We start from the raw sequence: 12,403 nt of genomic DNA on the forward strand, positions 1-12,403 counted from the left end.
GGATTCTTCTTAGTTCTGCATTTGAAAAGATTCCATGTACACCTTCAGACCTTTGCCATGGAATCTCATTCCTAATTTCTTTGTTGATAAGCTAGATGAACTCTCTCAAGAAGCGATAGTATGTTCTGAATCTACCAATTCTCTCCAGTTCAGGATATTATTCTGTAGCCATTGGGAATGACGTCAAGGTGGCAGCTGTTCTGTCCCACTCACCTTTGCCCGAGACTTTGTAAATTCAACTCCCTTGTCCTTTCGCCTTGCATGTTATCTGAGAACAGCCAGTTCCCTGCCCACACCAATTTTAGGTAATTTGCTCTTTTCTTTTGATACCTAAAAGATTCTTTCTTAAACTTTGAAATGAGGAAGCGTAGTGAGAATATACAGTAGAACTTGCTAAAGTTGAGAGCTTAAGTGAATAAAAGTGGAGAGAAAGTAGAAACATCCCAAATTCCAAATCTGAGAACTTGAAGTTGCCCACCCAAGGAACTGTAACAAACTAGTCAACATACTGAGGTGGTCAACGTAAGGAACTGGGCTACTGTGCTGATAGGTACAGGTGGTGCATGTCTGGTCTATGAAAATCGGGACAATTTAAGGAGGTGGTCAGTGGGAGATGGTCAGCTATGGAGGTGCTACTGTACATTGAGATAGACCAACCAGCATCTTTTAGTTTTTTAAAACACAATGTGCTCTTTAACTGAAAGATTTGGACCTTCATTTGAGGAAAATTTCCTTGTATTTTCCATTTGTTAGTTTCTTCTCTTTGAAGATATTATCTTTTTGTTTGTTGTCTGTATCTATTATCTCTTCTCTTATGGGTATAATCTCTTTTTTCCTCTTCCTTGTCCACAATGATCCCTTCTTTCCTTATCAGTAATTAAATGTTCATCTGGGTCTGCTTTGTTCCTTGCTATTTTCAATTTATCTGTAGGTAGGTTTATCAGTCCTCAAGTTCTCTATTTCTCTCTTTTTAGTTATTTTCTCTTGTTTCTTCAACTGGTTCTTGAGATTTTTTCTTTTTTTTAATTGCATTCATGCCCTCATCAAATCCTCTCGTAGCCTATGCACTTAAAAACCTCTCAGACTGTTTGATAAAATACCTCTCGATTGTTTGCACAGTTGCTAGTTCATGGATTTTACCTTGTCCACCTTGGCAGCTTTCTCCAGACTTTACATTGAGGAGACCAGATTGACCCTGTCTTGCACTCTCTCATCCCACACCCCCAACTTTCTCACGACCTGTCCCTGAGCAGTAGGCCTTGCAGAAATGGGAAGTGTTAAATAAACATACCCTGTGGAGACAGGGCAGATTAGCCCAGGATACAGCCCTCTGTAAAACACCATTTGGCTCCCCTTGTAACTGCTCCATACGGACCCCTTGTCCCATAGATCTAACCTCCTTGTGGAGACAGGGAAGGATGCAGCCCCTTGTAAAACTCCATTTGACTCCCCTGTAACTGCTCAATCCCGACCCCCTACCCCATAGATCTAACCTCTCCTTTTGCTTCTGTAAACTGCTTTGTATTAGGAATTCCAACCCCCTCCCCAAGTAAAAGAAGGGAATAAAAAACTGCTGCTACCTCTGTGATGCGGGGCGGAGAGTTTGGGATATGAATCCATCTCGGTCGGCTACCCAGTAAAGGACCCCATACCTAATTTGAACTGGTGTTTGCACTGGTGTTTCCTCTATAATTCCACTCCCATTGGGTACAACCATCTTTGTGCTACTCCTCTGGAGGTGACAGCTCCTTGATCCTATGTCAGATCCTTTGCTTTTCCCTTTTCTGGGGTACTATTTGAGGGCTTAATATTATTTTTAAGGCTGATTTCCTATGGCCTTTGACTGTGTGTAGCTGGAGTTGTGACACAGGAACTGGGCTTCCCCTCCAGATGAAACTGTGAGCAGACTTCACCCCTCCCTAGGAGGGGAAGAGGGCAGAGCTCTCCCCATCCGGTTAGGGGGCGCCTGTGAGCTTCCCCCATTCCTCCAGTTAGTGTGGGTCCCGGGAGTGGTCTCCTCTGACCGTCACCCCACATTGGAGCCACCCCAGCTCCACAGCAGTCATTTTCACTAACCTATAGTCCCAAGCAGAAAAAACTAAGGGTAAACAATGACGCCCTTTCCTTCTCTGGATTTGAGTGAGGATGTTGTAGTCTCAAAGATGAGGTTTCTGGGAGGTGGGCGTCTGACCTCACTGTGATACTCTCAGACTTCTGCTTTTTAAGTGAGCCAGCACTTTTCCAAATACATTTCATTAGGGTTCCCCTTTCCTTGTCTGGTTACCGCTGGTCACTTTACAAAGTTTGTTTTTCCTCCCTTCCCTTTTATCTTGGGAGAGGGGCATGTGGAAAGCCAGGGTTCTTTTTTATTTCTAGATAATAGAACTTTGAGATTCTATAAATATTCCACCTCTTTTATCCAGAGTTTTACGCCACATTTTCTTAGCTATAGAATGTGTACATTTTAATATTTTAAAAAGTCCCCATCCTCATTTTTTTTATCTTTTTAAAATTAAAAAAAAATATGTTATGCATGAAAAAAAGTTGTAGGTGATATATCTGTTAAGATGCTTTACATTGCAAGTAACAGACTAATTTGTTTTTGTTTTCTTGAATTTTGAGACAGAGTTTTATTTTGTGGCCCTCAGTAAAGTGCATCATAGCTCACAGCAACCTCTAACTCTTCAGCTGGAATGATCCTCTTCCCTCAGTCTCCCAAGTAGCTGGGACCACAGGTGCCTGCCACAATGCCTGGCTATTTTTAGAGATAGGGTCTCACTCTTCTTGTTCAGACTGGTCTTGAACACCTGAGCTCAAGCAATCCACTTTCCTCGGGTTTCCAGAGTGTTAGGATTACAGGCATGAGCCATCATACCTGGCCTAGAAAAACTAGCTCTTTTTTTTTGAGACAGAGCCTCAAACTATTGCCCTGGAGAGTGCTGTGGCATCACAGCTCAAAGCAACCTCCAACTCCTGGGCTCAAGCAATTCTCCTGCCTCAGCCTCTGCCTCAGCCTCCTAAGTAGCTGGGTCTATAGGCATCTGCCACAACGCCCGGCTCTTTTTTTTTGGTTGCAGCTGTTATCGTTGTTTGGCAGGCCCGGATTGAATTCCAACCTGCCAGCTCAGGTATACATGGCCTTAGCCGCTTGAGCCACAGGTGCTGAGGCGAAAATCTAACTCTTAACCACTGAAATCATAAAATTGCAGCCAGGAGCCATGACTCATGCCTATTATCCTAGCCCTGGGAGGCCTAGGTAGGTGGATTGCCTGAGCTCAGGAGTTCAAGACCAGTCTGAGCAAGAGCGAGACCTCCATCTCTAAAAATAGCAGGGATTGTGGCAGGTGCCTGTAGTCAGCTGCTGGGGAGGCTGAGGCAAGAGGATCACTCCAGTCCAAGTGAGACTCTGCCTCAAAAATAAGAAAAAAAAAAAAGAAAAAGAAATAATAAAATTGCATTGGCCCACAAAGGAGAAAACTGCCCAGTTAGGGCAATGTCAGATGTACTTTTACACATATTACAATAACTTGAGATAAAATGCACCATTTTAACACATAGGTATACCGTTTTTGAAAAAGTAGCAGCTCCACTCTGTCTTGTCTTATCAGGGGCATGTTCATTTTCATGCTTCAGCATCATGGAGGTAGTTACCTTGTCTCAGCGATTCCCACCATCTGGTCACATCCAGCCAGCTGCCAAATGCCACAGAATGTAGCAGAGGGCCAGCCTCCTTCTGCTGGAACCCCCCAGCCTACTGAAAAAAGTGACTTTTCACCACCAACAAATGACGAACTTCCTTTTCTTTTGAAAAACAACAGACAAAAGTTATGTAAGGACCCAGGATAGTGTTTGTGGCCATGGGCAGCTTGACCCCAGCAGTGAGTACCTGGCCGGTGGGGGAGGCGGCCCCACCTCTGCTCCTGGCCGAGGTGTGCAGCCCTGAGCAGGTCCTTCTCCTCTGTGTACCTGACGTCTTTTCTGTGCAATTCAAGTCAGCAAACAATTCTTGAGGGTCTTTTATTTGCTTCACTTGGCCCCAACCACTGAAGATTCAAAAGGGTAAAAAGGGATGGGAAAACCTATGCTCAAAAATCACTTCTCCCTTTCACCCCTGTCAACAGGACTATTCATTTGCTTAACAGGCAGCTGTTTAAAAATAGAATTACTTAAATGGAAGGTAGTTGTGCTGTTATTTTAACCTTAATGAAAATCCCTTTAATCAGACATCTTTTCTCATACCAAGATCTTTTCTGTTTTTTATTTTGTTTTTTAAGTGCGTTCATTCTTAACAGGTTTTGGACAACATTCACATATTATACAACTTAGGTGTTTAACGCATTCAATTCATTTGTTTTAGGTGTAGTAACCAAGTTGTACCATCATCACCACTATCAATCTTGAGACTTTTTAAACCACAAGAAGCCCCACACCCATTATTACTCACAGTCACGTCCCGTTCCTCCCACCCCACCCAACCCTTCCCTCCTGCCCACCTAAAGCTCCACGAAAAACACCAGTCTGTTTTCTGTCTCTATAGACGCGTCTGTTCTGCACAATACCTATAAACTGAATCATACACTATGTGCTATTTGTGACTGGCTTCTTTCACTTAGTGTAAATGTTTTCCTTTAAATTATAGCACACATCAGTATTTTATGCCTTTGTATTGCCAATTAACTTTGCATTGTGTGAAAAAGCCAAATTTCGTATATTTATCCACACATTAGTTCCTACTTGTTGGCTGTAATAAATAATCCCACCATGAAGATTCCTGGGTAAGTTTTTGTGTCCATGATGCTATCGTTTTTTTCTTAGAAATGTAAGACTAGAATTGCTGGGTCTATGTTGGTCATTTTGAGGAACTGATGACTATTTTCCAAAGTGGCTTCAGTAGATTTAGATTCACATCAGCAAAATAGGAGGGTTCCAGCTCTTTCACATCTGGTCACTGTCTGTCATTTTGATGATAGGCATTCTAGTGAGTGTGCAGTAAGTAGGCTCTTGTGATTTTCACTTATAGACTAACAATGCTGAGAACTTTCTTATATGCTTGTTTGTCTTTCGTATATCTTCGAAGAAATGTCTATCCAGATCCTTTGCCCACTTTTTAATTATTTTTATTATTGAGTTGTAGGAACTCTTTACATATTTTATATTCCTTATCAGATGTAAGGTCAAGTCCCTTCGCAGACGTAAAATTTTCAAGTATTTTCTCCTGTTCTGAAAGTTGTCTTTTCACTTTCTTATGAAATCATTTGCAGAACAGAAGTTTTTAATTTTAATGCAGTTCAATTTATTCATTTTTTTATTTTGTTGCTTATGCTTTTGGTGACATATCTAACATGACCCAAGATCATGAAGATTTACTCCTGGGATTTCCTCTAGGGATTTTATAGTTTTAACTCTTACATTTATGCCTAACATCCATTTTGAGTTAATTTTTGTGTGCCATGTGAGGCTGCAAACATTCAGTTGTGTTAGCACAACAGTAATTGAAACAACTATTCCATCCACAATTCGTTTACTTAACATCCTTGTTGAAAATCCACATAAAGATTTCTGGACTCTCAATTCTATTTCATTCATCTATCTATATTTGTTTATATAAGTACTATAGAGTTTAGATTATTGTAGCTCTGTCCTGTAACTTTGTTGTTTTTCAAGATGATTTTGGCTATAGGATTACTTTGCATTTTCATGTAAATTTTAGAATCACCTTGCCCATTTATGCAAAAACAAAAGCTGAGATTTTGATAGGGCATAGGTTGAATCTCTAGATCAACTCATGGGGATATTAACCATGTTAACACTATAAAATATTCTCACCCATGAGCATGGTCCATTTTGGATAGTTTTTAGTTTATTTTTTAAAGAATGGTTTCCTTTACATCTTTCAACATAATTTTAACAACGCTTTTGAAGTCTACTAAGTCCACCATCTGGGTCCTTAGAAAGGCAGTTTCTATCGCCTGCTCCCCTCCTTTTTTTTTTCTAGCAAGTATGGTTGACATGTTCCTGATTCTATTCACATCTCATCTTCTATTGTTGAAACCTGGACATTGTAGATATATATTGCAGCAAGTCTGATGCTGTCTCCTCCTGACGGCTTGTCATTTGCTTGTGCATATGTGTGGCATCTTGTGGACTCTCACTGAAGTCTCCTTCCCTGGCAGTGTACAGCCTGTGAGTCGCTCTTCCCAGGGGACGGTTGTCTGCATGGGAATGGTCTTATCTTTCTCTCATCCCCCTGTTGAGCTTCGGTCTGCTTTGCTATTGGTGTCACATCAGATTTCAGCCTGGGGTGGTGGCCTGCTTGATTGCTCTATCAACCTCCACAACCCCTGCACCCTGTGGTCTAAATTGCTCCATAGTCTGATCCCATTAAATCCTGTCCTCCTTTCTCTTTTCTTCTCTTCTCTTTTCTCCCTCTCTCTCTCTTTTTTTGTTTTTTGTTTTGGCAGAGTCTCACTCTATTGCCCCAGGTTAGAGTGCTGTGATGTTAGCCTACCTCACAGCAACTGCAAACTCCTGGGCTCAAGTGATCACCCTGTCTAAGTGTCCTTGGGTAGCTGGGACTACAGGCACCTGCCACCATGCCCAGCTAGTTTTTCTATTGTTTTTTATTTTTATTTTTAATAGAAACTTGGTCTCGCTCTTGCTCAGGCGATCCACCCGCCATGGCCTCCCAAAGTGCTAGAATTATAGGCATGAGCTGCTGTGCTCGGCCTAATTTAGTCCTCTTTGCAGGGGCAGCTATTGCCAGTCTTTGAGGCTTGTCCCTCTGCCCTCCAAGGAGGGCTCGTTGCTGCCTGTTTTCCTGTTTCTTTCTGTTAATCTTGTAGCCGGTCTATGTTCTGCTTGATGCTTCTGGTATCCTCAAGCTACCAGCCTCTCTTCAGTGCTTACCTCCAGCATATTCATGGGTTCAGCAGCACTTAGGTGTGCACTTCCTTATGATCTATTCCAAATAAAGTCAGCCCCCTTAGGGAAAGTAAGGGAGCTCTGTTCTTACCGCCTGCCTCTCCACTGGGAAGAAACTCTGTGCCCCTGCACTGGAGCAGGGGGTGGGGACGGTGGCCTCCCTCTCCCAGGAAGGATAGCACCCCGACTCTGCTAGTAGGGCATTAGGTGGGGATGGTAGCCATGGTCTTGAAGGTATGGAACTTCTGCCCTATGATGGAGCTGGGAAAGTGGTAATTAGGGACCATGGAATCCTACAGGTGAGGGGTTGGTGGGGGAAGGGATCCCAGTTCTCTTAGATGCACTTGCCTGGAATGGCGCTTCTGCAATACGGAGGTGGGGCTGAGGAGATGAGAGAGGCTGCAGCCTGCCCCTGCGAGGGGAGACTGGAATCTAGACTGGGAGCTGGGTGAGAGGGTGGAAGTGGACATGCCATCTTCTTAGCTGCATCCACCCAGAGTACAGCTTCTGCCATGCTGAGCCACGGAGTTGTGGCCCAAATGATATGGGCTCTCATGTTCTTCCTGAGATCTCAGTTTTTGTTGAATCAATATTTTCCTACTCACGGTAGTGTCTTTAGGATAATTTATAGAGATTTTAAATTTTTATTTTTTATAGTTATTACCAGTTAAATAATTATTTCACTAGAGAGAGAGAGAACTCCTCTCTCTTTCATTCCCGAAATCTCTCTCTCTCTTTCTCTTTTTTTCTTTTACTGAAATAGCAAAGTTAAAAGGTTTTCATTGAAGGGGTTGAGAGGGGAGGGGGCAGTGTGTGCCTCTCTGGGGCAGGCGGGGAAGGGCAGGGAAAAGCCAGAGGAAACACTGTGGCCGGCCACATTCCAAGGACCCGAGGGACCAGGGCCAAGAAGACAGGCCACCTCCTTTAAGGCTGTCTCGGGTCTGAAGAGTCAGTAGCAACGTACTCATTCCTGACCCAGGCAAATAATCTTTGTGGCCTTCTTCACATATATGTTGAAGATTGCAAATACCTATCCCAGACAGAAGAAAATTAAACTTATAAAATTGACACTGCATGACAAATAAGTAATGTTTTTCTTTCAGTTCAGTAGTACTTAAGTGGATTTTGCTTCAGTTCAAAAGTGGCCCTAGGGGATAATCCACAGGAAAAGTTAAGTTAAACATATTCTAACTTGAACAAAATGACATTAGTCTAGGAGAGTCTTCTAATATAAAGCATTAAGTATATTGGTATTAAATTCTATTAGGCATTACTACCTTGGGAGTCATAATCTATTTTAAGTATAACCAGAAAACTGTGTCTAGAAAGAGAACTGAGATTATATTTTATGACTCAAGTATGTTTCAGTATGATGGGCATTTCCTGCTTGTCCATACATCTGTTTCATTGACTAATGGTGAAAAGAGTTGATCAATTTAAATTTCCAGGTTTGTGCTGCCCGGGTCCCCTCAGAAAGTCGTCTTCTCCCTGGGACCAGTTTGTTTCATCTGTGGAGGCAGAGGGCATCCAGAGATTCTGTTCCAGGGGCCTGTCTCTAGAATCAAAGCAGTCCTAGCATCTCTGTTCCACTTTGGGGAGCTGTAATTTTTATAAAGTTTTTTCTAATATTTTAATTTCTAAGACGTTTCTCCTTTGGTGCTAAGGCTGCCTTCTGAAGCTAAAACTAAACACTTTATTGTCACACAGGTTAGGCATTTGGAGACCACTGTCACCAGCATAGCAGAGTGGCCAAGACCATCAACTCTGGAGCCAGTCTGGGTTCAAGTCTCAGCTCATGACTTACTTTACTAGCTGTGTGACCTTGAGCAAGTTTCTGAATCTCTCTGGGCCTCAGTTTCCTGATGTGTGGTGGAATCTCCCTCTTGAATCTGGGCTGGCCTATGACTGTTGTAAACAAGAGAATATGGCAGAAGTGATGGCATTTGCATTCCAAGCCTTGCCTTTTGGGGGGCTGGCAGCTTAAGTCTTGGTCTCTTAGTCTTGAACTGCCATGTAGAAACTCAGAGACTCTGCTGGAGACACAGGGTGACAGGCAAAGTGGGAAGGGTGCCAGACTAATCCTAGTCTTCCCCTATCCTTGCCAAGATCAGATGTGTCAATAGCCCGGAGGCCAGCATAATGCCACAGAGTGAGCCTAGTTAATGCCACGTGAAGCAGAAAAATCACCCAGCTGAGTCTTGTCTGAACTTCTAGGCCACAGCATCATGAGATATTTTTAAATGGTTATTATTTCAAAGGTTTTGGGGTAATGTATTGTATACAGTTACCCAGTAATAGACAACCAGAATAGGCAATGATATGGGGGTGTCCCTGGGCCAGCTGCACAATCTGCACTACCTGCCATAAAATGAAAATAATGGTCATTAAAGGTATTAAAATATAACACTGTTTTTTCCTTTTGTATTGTCTCTCTCAAATTGTTGTGGTATTTTTTATTTGCTACTTCATGTCACTGTAAGTAAAAAATAAATAAATTATAATTATTAGCTTATATTTTGCCATTCATTTTTACATAGAATTGGCTATGCCAGTTTTCAATGTAAATATAAGAACATTTGATTTGCATGTAGAATCTCCAAAATTATGCAATTTGTGTTTTATAGTTAATATATGCATATACATTTTATTCTTACCAGAACAGTGGACGTGCTGCCCCAAACTAACTCAACCATTTCTAGATACGAGCACATTCCACCAGCGGGATCTGCCAGGGCTGACCTACGAGGCAGGACGCACTAAAGGGAAGGAGCTGTGGGCTGCTCTGTCCCTCCTTTTCCTTCCGTGTCTTTGCTTTCAGAGAAAGTGGTTGGCTAATCTAGGGAAGCAGCATAGGTAAGAAGAATGTGATAGGGTGCTTTGGTGGTCCATCTCTGTTAGAGGGCCCTGGCCATCTCTCCGCATTTGAAGCAAGTTCTGGTTCCAACAGTGACTGTGGCCTCTTGAAGCTGGTCTCGATCCTATGACCCTGTCATAGACATTAACACACCATGTACCTCTTCTGAGCCTTGCTGGGCTCCAGGCATCGTGTGTCACAGAGGTTCTGTGCTCACGGGCACAGTGTGTGGAAGAGGCTAATGAGAGCAAAGCATAGAGATGGACACACGTATCACGCGTTTCTTTTCTGCTCTTGCAAGTGCTCCATTGTCCCATTGGCTTCTACTTACCAAACACAAGTTCAAAAATAAAATTAGTGGGTATTTCAAGAGGATAACAGCAGAGCGTTAAATCCTCTATGGGTCCCTGTCTGTATTATGAAAATTGTCCTGTGTGCAGCTATCGTTTCCTGGAAAATTTCACCAATCTATTATAGGTGTATGGCTGGCACACATGGTGGGCATGTGACTTAGCCCTGGCCAATCAGAGTGCCCTATGGACTTGTGCCCAGTGACTGGGTAAATGGTGAGCATGTGACTCAGTGAGGCCACCTAGATTCTTCCTTGAGATTTGACATAGGAATCATGGGAAAGGGAACAGTCTGTCTTCCAGTTGGACTGTGCACTGTCAGGATAGAGCCCTGTGGCTTGTAGAGGCTTATTTCTTGCTTCACAGAGAAAATCTCGTTGATGCAGGAGGGAAGGAGGCCAGCAAAGAAGGGGAGATGGAGAAGTGTACAGCTGGACCAGGAGGGAGAAAGAGAGAGCAAACCACTGACATGTCATTTAACCCATGAGTTAAATGGATCAAACCTGTGAGTTTGGCTGGATCAAAACACCATTTCCACCTTGGTGTCCCAGTTGCAGAGACCGACATATCCTATCTCTATCTCTCTGACTCTTCCCTCTTTTTGTTATAAGCCATTTTGAGTCAAGTTTTCATCTCCAGCAATTAAAAGTATCCTAAAAATATGCTACCATATTTTGTTGTGAAAACAAAAAAGAGAACTTGCATAAGATCCCTGACATCAACAAAATTATTTTATTTCCAGATTTCAGATTCCTTTTTTTTCTTTTTTAGTATATACAAAAATTTCTACAGCTTCTTCTACTAAACAATGGGAACTTACCTCTCCACACTGCATTCAGAGTACCTACCCAGACTTGTAAGAGCATTGCAAAGGAAAATATAAATCTTAGGACCACTCCTCTCTCCCCAATTCCTTATGCAACAGTGAAGGTCAAGCCTGGGGGCTGATTGGTGCAACACCTCATTTCAAATGAGTAGCTGTTACTAACATTGTGCTTTAGCCAGATCCCCACAGAAAGATAAAAGGGTTCCCATAAGCCAGGACATGCAAATTGTAACTTTAGGTCCACAGACTGAATCTAAGCTCCTAAAGCGAACGTCTTTAAGTATAGCTAGATTATTAGTCCACACAAATACAATAATGTAGATTATTAAATGTATCTTCCCAGTTGCAGAACAGAGACAAAACAAGTTCAATCATTCTTCCATCTTCCTGGGGACAGCTCACAGTTGATGCTTTCTTCCCTCCCATTTACCTTATATAAAATGTAGATTTCCTGGGCCTTGCAAGAATGTGACCCTTTACTTCACTGCTCACCCCCTCCTCTTTTTTCTTTCTGTATGTCCTCTCCCCTTAAATACTGACATTCCCAAATCTCTCATTGGAATAACACAGTCATCCACGCATCTGTGGCTTTGTTTATCCTGGGCTTGTCCTCCAACTTAGATTTAATAAACTTCCATTGACTGAGACCTTTGCCTCAGTCAGCACCTATCACAGACCTTTGCTTATAACAGATACTAAATAAATGTTTATGAAAGCTCCAAGCACTTTGCCAAATTCTTTACATAGATTCTCTAAATTTTTCTTCGACATAGCCTATGAAGTGGATACTGTTACTGTCTCCATTTCATAGATGAAGAAGCTGGGAAAGAAAAGGTTAAGTGATATGCCCCAGGTCACACAGATAGGAAGCTGGAGGAGAGCCCATGTGTGAACCTTGGACATTCTGCTTCCAGAGTGCCTGCTGCCAGTTTCTTTTCTGTGGAGTCTAGGGACCCGAGAATGTGTACATGTCAACACAACAGACCGTTTCTAGGAGTGAGCCTGCCCTTTTTTTCAGAATCTGTAATGCATTTTCACAGTTCCAAATATAGACTAATAACTTTGCATTTGTTCAGCAAATAATAAGGATGTCATTGTAAAATTCAGCAAAGCGAGAAAAAAATAAATGTCACCGATGGTGGTGCCTTAAGTTCTTGTGATCATTCATGCGGGCTGCTCTTAACAGGATGAAGCAGTCTCCAGGCAAAGTCTGCAATTAAAGAGGTCTTGGAAACCTTGAGAAGTAAACCATGTTTCGGAGCACACCAGGCACCAGGGATTAGGACCTTCTTTTACCTGGATGCAGGAACCAAAAGTGATCCTTGAGGTCTGGGTGCATTTGGGGGTGGTATAGGAGGAATGAGGGGGGGAGAGATGATCTTTCTTCTTTCAGGGATCAAGGAAACACCCAAATTAGAATGTCAGCCACATTTATATTTCTTTTTTTTTTTT

The sequence above is a fragment of the Otolemur garnettii genome, unplaced genomic scaffold, assembly GCF_000181295.1.
Source record: "Otolemur garnettii isolate 467f Iridium unplaced genomic scaffold, OtoGar3 scaffold00088, whole genome shotgun sequence".
Lineage (NCBI taxonomy): Eukaryota > Metazoa > Chordata > Mammalia > Primates > Galagidae > Otolemur > Otolemur garnettii.